This window comes from Sorex fumeus, unplaced genomic scaffold (genome assembly GCF_029834395.1).
Source record: "Sorex fumeus unplaced genomic scaffold, SorFum_2.1 ptg000048l, whole genome shotgun sequence".
Lineage (NCBI taxonomy): Eukaryota > Metazoa > Chordata > Mammalia > Eulipotyphla > Soricidae > Sorex > Sorex fumeus.
This window is the reverse complement of record NW_026606105.1, coordinates 3,409,510-3,417,964: the sequence shown is the minus strand read 5'-3', so window position 1 is coordinate 3,417,964 and position 8,455 is coordinate 3,409,510.

Genomic DNA, 8,455 nt, shown 5'->3' with positions numbered 1-8,455 from the left:
GAGAGCCTCGAAAGCAGAGGCAGGAGTTGTCGTCGCTGCCATGGCTGGAGCAGCTGCAGGAGAGCAGGGAAGAGACTCAGAGACCACAAAGAACAATTGCAACACGCCCAGTACTGGTCGGGTCCCTAGTGCACAAGGAACACCCCAGGCCACGCCCCCTTTCACATGGCAATGTGCGAGTCATAGCTTGTATGTGCTGTTAACTACAAAACCACAAGGCCAGAGCGATAGCACAGTGGAGAGGGTGTTTGCCTTGCATGCAGCCAACCCGGGATCGATCTCCAGCATCCCATATGGTCCCCCAAGCACCGGCAGGAGTAATTCCTGAATGCAGAGCCAGGAGTAACCCCTGAGCATCACTGGGTGTGCCCCCAAAAGGAACCTAGCAAACAGACAAAATCAATAAAAGCACACGAACCCCTGCTAATTTCAGGGGATTTCCCCTCCCCCACTTTTTTGCATTTTGGGTCACAGCCAGCGATGCACAGGGGTCACTCCTGGCTCTGCACTCAGGAATTATCCCTGGCAGTGCTCAGGGGACCATATGAGATGCTGGGAATCGAACCTGGGTCGGCCGCGTGCAAGCTGAACACCCTACCTGCTGTGCTATCACTCCAGCCCCATCCCCCCTTTTTCTTACTGTGAATGACTTTGCCTGACCTCCCTAGACTTGATCGTAGCCCCTTATCTAAGATGTCCTTGCTGCCCAGGAGTCCCGGTGTCATTGCCACCACAATTGAAGTGTATCCGCAGTGTTACTGAGGCATAATACTGAGTGTGAATCCGAAGAGGGAGTTTGCAGAAACGCGCCATAAAGCAGTTTGGGAGACCACCACTCATGGATGATGCTCTCTGACCCCTTTGCTGTCTGGACTTAGCCCTCTGGGGAATAAAGGTTCCTTTGTGAGGCTCAAAAGCAGGCTCCTCAGAAGCCATGACAGGATGCAGCTAACATCAAATCTCAACTAGGCCCCAGTTCCTGTTTCCCCGAAGCAGGACTTGCAGTTTCTGGTAAACTCCCAGTTGAGTAATTCACCTAGATAAGAAACTGGGCAGTTGGATCTGGTCAGTCATGAGGGGTGGCCGCACCCTTCTTGCAAAGAACCCCAAACCGTTACTGGTGCTTATTGTCTAATTGCTGACCACTGTTGTAATAGGCCAATGTTAAAAATAGACCAGCATATAAACCGCTGCTTGACTGAACCCTATATAAGCTGCTTGTGATTCAGACTCGGGGTCCTTGTCAAAACTCCACTGTGTCAGATGATACTTGGACCCTAGCTCGGGCTAGCGCTGGCTCGGGCTAGTGATAAAGAATAAGCCCTGACCATGACCCCAGAGATTCAGAAACAAATCTTGAAATCCAGCGGCTTTTGGCAGAAATGAGTGTGGACCCCGCAGTAGGTTATGTTGCCGGGCCACTCCAGGGGTGAAGAGGTGCTGTTCCTACGCCTGCTCCCCCTAGGCGGCTCGGTGGCTGCCATTCTCCAGAGGCCACTGGACAGTCAGGTTTAGGCCCTCAGTGATGAGACACGGGGTCTCGTGGGAGGGGGGTGGAGCCGGCCCTTTCCTCCCCATCCCAACAAGACCCCCAAGTCGCCACCCACAAACGGCCTCTCTGGCTCCTGATCGAGCTCCTTAACAGCCATGATCCCAGAGACTCAGTAACAAATCTCAGAACCCAGCAGGTTTTGGCAGAAATCCCTCCAGATTCAATTGTTGAAATTTCGGAATTTCAAAATCGCGCGGCCACTACTGCAGCCACGCCACATCATATGTTATTCTTAACCAGCAATAGAAAACAAATTGTCTACTGTTCCTTTTTCAGAGGATCTGAGTGTTGGGGTAAAATCCCAAATAATAATGGTAGGTCTGGTGTCAAAATATTGAATGTGATCAAAATTGAGAGAGAGAGTAATGTGGAAATCACCTGCCCTACAGGTAGGGGGAAGGCGTGGGATGGCGCATACAGGGGTTTTTGGGGGTGGAGAATGAGCACTGGTGAAGGTACGGGTGTTTCATTCTATGAACGAGACTTAAACCCAAAAGCTTTGTAACTGCTCTCATGGTGATTCAATAAATAATATTATAAAAAATGAATATTAAAAAAGTAAGGTGGAGTTCATGCCCAATTCAATCAGCCTAATCAGTGGCTGAATGAATAGCAGTACTCCTACATAAAAAAAAAAAAAGAATAAGCCCTGAGCACCTCCAGGTGTGTAATCCAAAACCAAGGTAAAATGATTAAATAACAACAACAAAACCAATCCCATGCTTTCTCTCCCTGAAGGAAGGATAACACGAAGCTTGCCATAATCATGTGGCCAGACCCCACGTCAGCCTGTTTCACTTGGGGCTGGGTGAAACCCCTCCATGCCCCAAGGGACCCAGCCTGGGCAGCCAAAAACCTCCAGAACTCAACTGCCACAATGTTAAAGACTGCCCTCCACACGCTTAGGCCAAGATTCACCCATGAGTGAACCTATTCCTGGACCACGTGGTCCAGGAATATATTTTTTTACATATATATAGATATTTACACACACATATACATATATGTAAAGCACACAAAGGCTCAACCTGTAACAACATGTTAGTGATCTCTTATAGAAGGTCTTAATGGGCCCTGTTGAAATAGAACAATCTTCACACTCTTTCCTCTAAGGATACTTTTACTCACAGGTTTTTAATAACAAACAATACAAAATATGTTATTTCAGTTCTGCTTTGGGATAGGGATTGGGGTTCTGTATGGAAACATCCAAAATATGGTGGTGGAACGGTGTAATGGTGTTGGGACTGGTGTTTGAATATTAAATGTAATCAAATATTGTGGACTATCTTATGAAAAAAAAAAAACCTAAAATACCCTTTCTCCACTTCTTCCTTAGTAACTGCTCCTGGGAACTCCCCTTCAGAAGTGAGCTGATTCTGGAGGGGGTTAAGGGATGGAGGAGGGTGGGACAAGTGTCTGAAACTCGCAGGCAGGGCCCAGCCAACGCCTGGCTGCCAGGGTTTGATTCCTCTGAACAAGAAGCGATGCTGGCCTTTCACACGACTGCCCGTGCAGCTGGTCTGCAGCCGCCGGAAATGCCCTCTGTTTCCCAGGGCTGTGCCTGGCCAGGGGGCTGTCTCTTGGCCCGGGTGTGTCCTGAGCTTAACTATTCTGTGTGTCTAACGCTGACCTCTCTGCCCTGGGTGAACCCAGGGTGTAGGCCCGGTGGGCCCCTCTGCAGAAACAAAAGAATGTGCATCTCAGGTGCTGGCTTTGGAGGCTCAAAGGCTGCCTCCTAAGACTTTCCCTGGGTGGGTGGGCGCTGGAGCAGCTGTGGGTCTGGTTGTGCCCTTTCCTTCTTCCCTAAGGGGCAAAGCGTCAGTGGCCAGTGCGATAGCACAGCGGGTAGGGCGTTTGCCTTGCACGCGGCCAACCCGGGGTTCGATTCTCAGCATCCCATATGGTCCCCTGAGCATCGACAGGAGTAATTCCTGAGTGCATGAGCCAGGAATAAACTCTGTACATCGCCGGATGTGACCCCCTCAAAAAGAGGGGGGTACAAAGTGGTGCAGGACGGTGGGGTTTGGGCACCCCCTGAAACCCCCAACCCCAAGGCCAGCCTCTGTGTGAGCCCCTCTATGTTGGGTGCTCACCTCCATCCACAGGTCACCCCCAGGTGGCAGCTGTACTGTGGGGGTGAGCTGACATCCACAGAGGGGATCAAGGTTACCTCCAGGGAGGAGGTGAACGCCCGTCACCCAGGGTGGCAAAAAGCCCCCTCCTGCCTTCCTCATCCTCCCCAGGTCTCACTCTGGGGGTGTAAGTGGGGGTTCCCTGCCCCACTAAACTACCTGCACTTCAGGCCCATCAAGGACAGAGACCGCTGTCCTCTCAGGGGTCTGCTCCCTCCAGCCTCCGGAAACCCACCCACTGTGACAGCCCACCAAACACCACTGGGGGCAGTTCATATTTAGTCGGGGAAGGACCCAGTCTGGCTTTAAACCCAGGGTCTAGCCCCACCCACAAACGAGAGAGTAGACCACTGCAGTCTTCCCTTGGGGTTTCCAAACTCCCAGCCGGCCTGTCCCTCCATCCCTGCGCTGTCTGGACTTCCAACATAATGCCCCCAATTCCTCCCCACCACTTTCAGGGGCTTGGGGAAACACAGCTGGCGGCAATATGGAATGCAGGTTGACAGTATGCAAGGCAAGCGCCCGACCAGCTATACTACCTCTCCTAGCCCTAATGCAACTCTCCTTATCCCTTTAAAAACTAATTTTATTGAGGCATCCCATACGGTCCCCACTGCCCCCCAAACCCCAGCCGGCCAGGAGTGACTCTTGTGCACAGAGTCAGCCCTGAGAACTGCCGGGTGTGTGACCCCAAATCAAAGGAAAATAAAACGCATTAAAAAAAAAAACCCAGAAAATTCCTTTTCCCAACTTCTGCCTTAGCAGTTCCCGGGAAACTGCCCAGGAGCGGGCTGAAGTGGACAAAAGGGGAAGCATTGGGTGAGCCGCGCTCTGGGCTTTGGGTTTTTTGCTCCAAGTCCCACTCAACACCCCCGAGGCCAGGGAACGCCTCAGGCACTCGGACCTCTTGGGCGTTACAGGAAAAACCACCCGAAGCCCAGACGCGCCTCCCTCCCAGGGCGCCTCCTCGCTCCTCTGCTCGGACCCTTGGGCGCGCACACCAGGGAACCGGATCCCAGGAGCGAAAGCGTCTAGGGAAAAACGCACGAAAGGAAACGGAGAAACCCCAAAGAAATGCACTGAAGGGACCCGAAAGGAGACGCAGAGCCGGATCCCTCCAGCTGGGGCCTCCCGCCGGCCCTCGGCGTCCCGGGGCGCAGCTGCGCGTAGGTGCGCGGGGTCCCCCCTGCCCCCCGGGCGCGCCCGCGGCAAACACTCACGCTCGGATTCCGGGTGCGCCGGGCCGGTTCCGGGAGCCGCGGCCTGTGCCGGGTGCTGCCCGCGGGACCGTGGGGCGGGGCGGGCCTGCGCGCGGCTCCTTCCAGGGCAGCGTCGCGCGTCCTGTCCCTGCGGTCCCTCACCTCCCTGCCGTCCCTGCCGGTCCTCCCATCCCTGTCCCTGCCGGTCCTTCCATCCCTGCCGTCCCTGTAGGTCCTCCCATCCCTGCCATCCCCGCCTGTCCTCCCATCCCTGTCCCTGGTGGTCCTAACATCCCTGCTGTCGCTGCTGGTCCTCCCATCTCTGTCTCTGCTGATCCTCCCATCCCTGATCCTGCTGATCCTCCCATTGCTGTCCCTGCTGGTCCTCCCATCCCTGCTAGTCCTTCTGTTCCTACTGTCCCTGGTGGTCCTAACATCCCTGCCGTCCCTGCCGGTGCTCCCATCCCTGTCCCTGCCGGTTCTCCCATCCCTGCCGTCCCTGCTGGCCCTCCACCCTGACCCTCTTCTCTCTGCCCGCTCTGCCTTCCCTCCTCTCCCCGCTGGCCCTGTCCCTAAGTCGCCACCGGAATCTGGGTGTCCGCACCCTCCGAGGATCCCGGGGGAGACGGTGCCCAGGCGCTGCGATTCCGCGGGCAGGAGCGAACGCGACGTCCCCGGGAAACCGGGCGTGCGGCCACCGGCTCCTGCCCCCGGGAGCCCAGTGCGCGGGGACCCGCTGGGACTCGGTCCTACCCGGTCCGTCACCGCCGTCCGCGCTCCTGCGGCGCCGGCTGCCCCCCAGCGGCGAAGACCGGCCTGGCACAAGGCTCCACTGAGAAGGATGAGTGTTCCTAAGGATTAATTAAAACTTGCTAAGGGGACTTTGGGGGACAGCCTCTGTCTTGAGCCCTTCTTCAGCCAGGTTCCGAGGGGCTTTGGTTGACGCGCTCAGAACTAAAACATTTTCTTCTACAGCCAGGAACAAGAGCTTTAAAAAGTTGCATGCAGGGAGTACCAAGCTTCCTTTCCCAACATCCCTCCCCACCGTGTCTCCATTGCCCTTTCTTAGTTCTAAAACTCCAGTTTAGAACATTTAGGTGAGGCACTGCCTGCAAGATTCAGGAGAAAATGTCATTACCGAATTTCACAGGTCAATGGGCATGGTCTTAAACCAAGAACACTAATCCCTACTTTTTGCATTGCAGTGACTACAGTTGGCATTGCAATTAACTGTCTCTATTGGAGTTGTACCTACTAAATATTCATAAACAGCAAAATAATTGATGGCCCAGCATGCATATGCAAGTAGAACTGTTATTGTTATGTGTGGTACACCATCCATTTTTGTCCAATAAAGTCTCTGCAGTACTCTAGTTTCTCATTAAGTCAATGCAGGCTCTACTTCATAGATCTGCTTCCTGGTGACTGGCTGGGGTTTAATAATCCCTGACCTCCTTCAACTATTTTTAACCACGAGCTACACTGAATGAGGCCCCGAATATCTCTTCTCTGAGAGGCCTCAAGAATCTAGAGAGGATTAGTTGCACGCTAATTTAGTAGTAGAGACGGATGAGTGGCTCCACTCTGCATTTATCGGCATGAGTCACTGCAGAGGCTTACGAAGTCGTTAAGATGATATGGAGCAGGTGCCCATGGCTGCTTGAAGAATCAGGACTCTGGTGGTCTTGGAAACGCTCCTCTGGGTTCTCCGACTGCAGAAGTTACAGCCCAGCCTCAGCTGGTGTCCTCTGCATTCCTCAATGCCAACGCCATGTGTCCCAGGGGTGTCTCCTATCAATGATGAAGTGTGGCAGGAATACCAAAGTGGACCAATTCTGGGGAAACAGGGAATTCTTCTGATGGGGAGGGGTTTGACTTGAGGATTGAATCTCTTGATTGGTCTCACTTTCAAAGACCCACACTCCAGTACAAGCCTTTTCAAACTTTCTGTTTCTCCTCTTCTTCTCTTCTCAAAATTTCCCCAGGCTCCTCTGTACCCAGTTCCATTTTCTCTCACATGTGTTTCCTTCAAAAAAAAAACCTTCTCTTGCACCTCTGGTTTTACTTTGGTTTCTGGCACTTGGGGGTATCCAGGCTAATACGAGTACTGTCATAATTATATCTCTAACTGGAGTGTTTTTTTAAAATTTTTATTAGTGAAACATCATGAGGTGCAGTTGTAGACTTACAATATTTTGTGCTTGGGTTTCAGTTATACAAAGATCGAGTACCCATCCCTCCACCAGTGCCCATTCTCTACCACCACTGATCCCAGTATCCCTCCCACTCCCCGATTCCCCCCATTCCACCCTGCGTCTGTGGCAGGGCATTCCCTTTTTTTCTCTCTCTCCCTTTGGGTGCTGTGGTTTGCAAAAGAGGCATTGAGTGGCAATCATGTTTGGTCTATAGTCTACTTTCAGCATGCATCTTCCAACTGGAGTGTTTTTAATTCAGATTATATTATAGTAGGAGAAAAGTACAAAGCCATCAACATGAGTGTTTATGAAAGATTTACCCATGATGTCATTCATTCTGCAGGACATTTATGCTAACCTTTATTCAGCAGTAGCTTGATCTATCCTTAAGGGCAAGCTCTGGCCGGCTTGCTTTATTTAAAGCTTGAAACTGGACCTTTCTCTGTCTCCTGACAGGTGGCCAGCCCTTTTTGAGAGTTCTTAAAGCATCTATATTCTCCTGTGGTGTTTGTGTGAATCCACCCTGGGCCTGTCTAGAGCCTTTTGGGTACCAGATGTGTGAAGCACATGTGTCAGAAGTCGATTATTTCTAATGAAAAAGACATCCTGGAAAACCTCTTTCATGGTCACTGTGGAGATACATAGGTTGAAACTTCCTTGTTCCAGTAAGAAACAAGAGAAGGATCTTCATATACAGCTACACTCCTTCCATCTCTAGGTTGGACATATACAAACTTGTCTTATACTAAAGACTGTGGCCATCCAGGGCATTTTTTATTTATTTATTTATTTTTCACTTTTTTTACTGAATCACTGTGAGACACAGTTACAAAGCTTTTGTGATCAGGTTTCAGTCAAACAATATTGCAAAACCCATCTCTCCATCAATGTACATTTCCCACCTCCAATATCCCTCAATATCCCCTGCTTCTATGGAAGGCCCTTTTATTCTTTGGGGGACATTGATTTAAGGTCTTATTAATGTCCCATAGAGACTAATTTTATGAAGAGGCAATGGGAAGGATTTCCAATAAACACCACCTTTGATAGTTAGACAATGGAATAAAGAGAACTAATATATTTTAGGTTCACTATATAGAAATTCAGGCAGAGTGGTGTTTTGGTGGACAAAAGAATTATTTCAGTGATCGTACAGCTAATCTGGGAACCCTTCTCATTTTTCAGGCTCTATCTCCATGTACAAACTCAATACATCAGGATCCTTCATGAGCTCTATTACAGATTCACTACCAGGATCTCACCATTCTGCAAAGAAGTAATCATCCATGTCAAGAGAGGGGTTTGGCAGGGTGATACCATTTCACCAAAACTCTTCAGTGCCACCCTCGAGAACATCATGCGACAACTGGAATG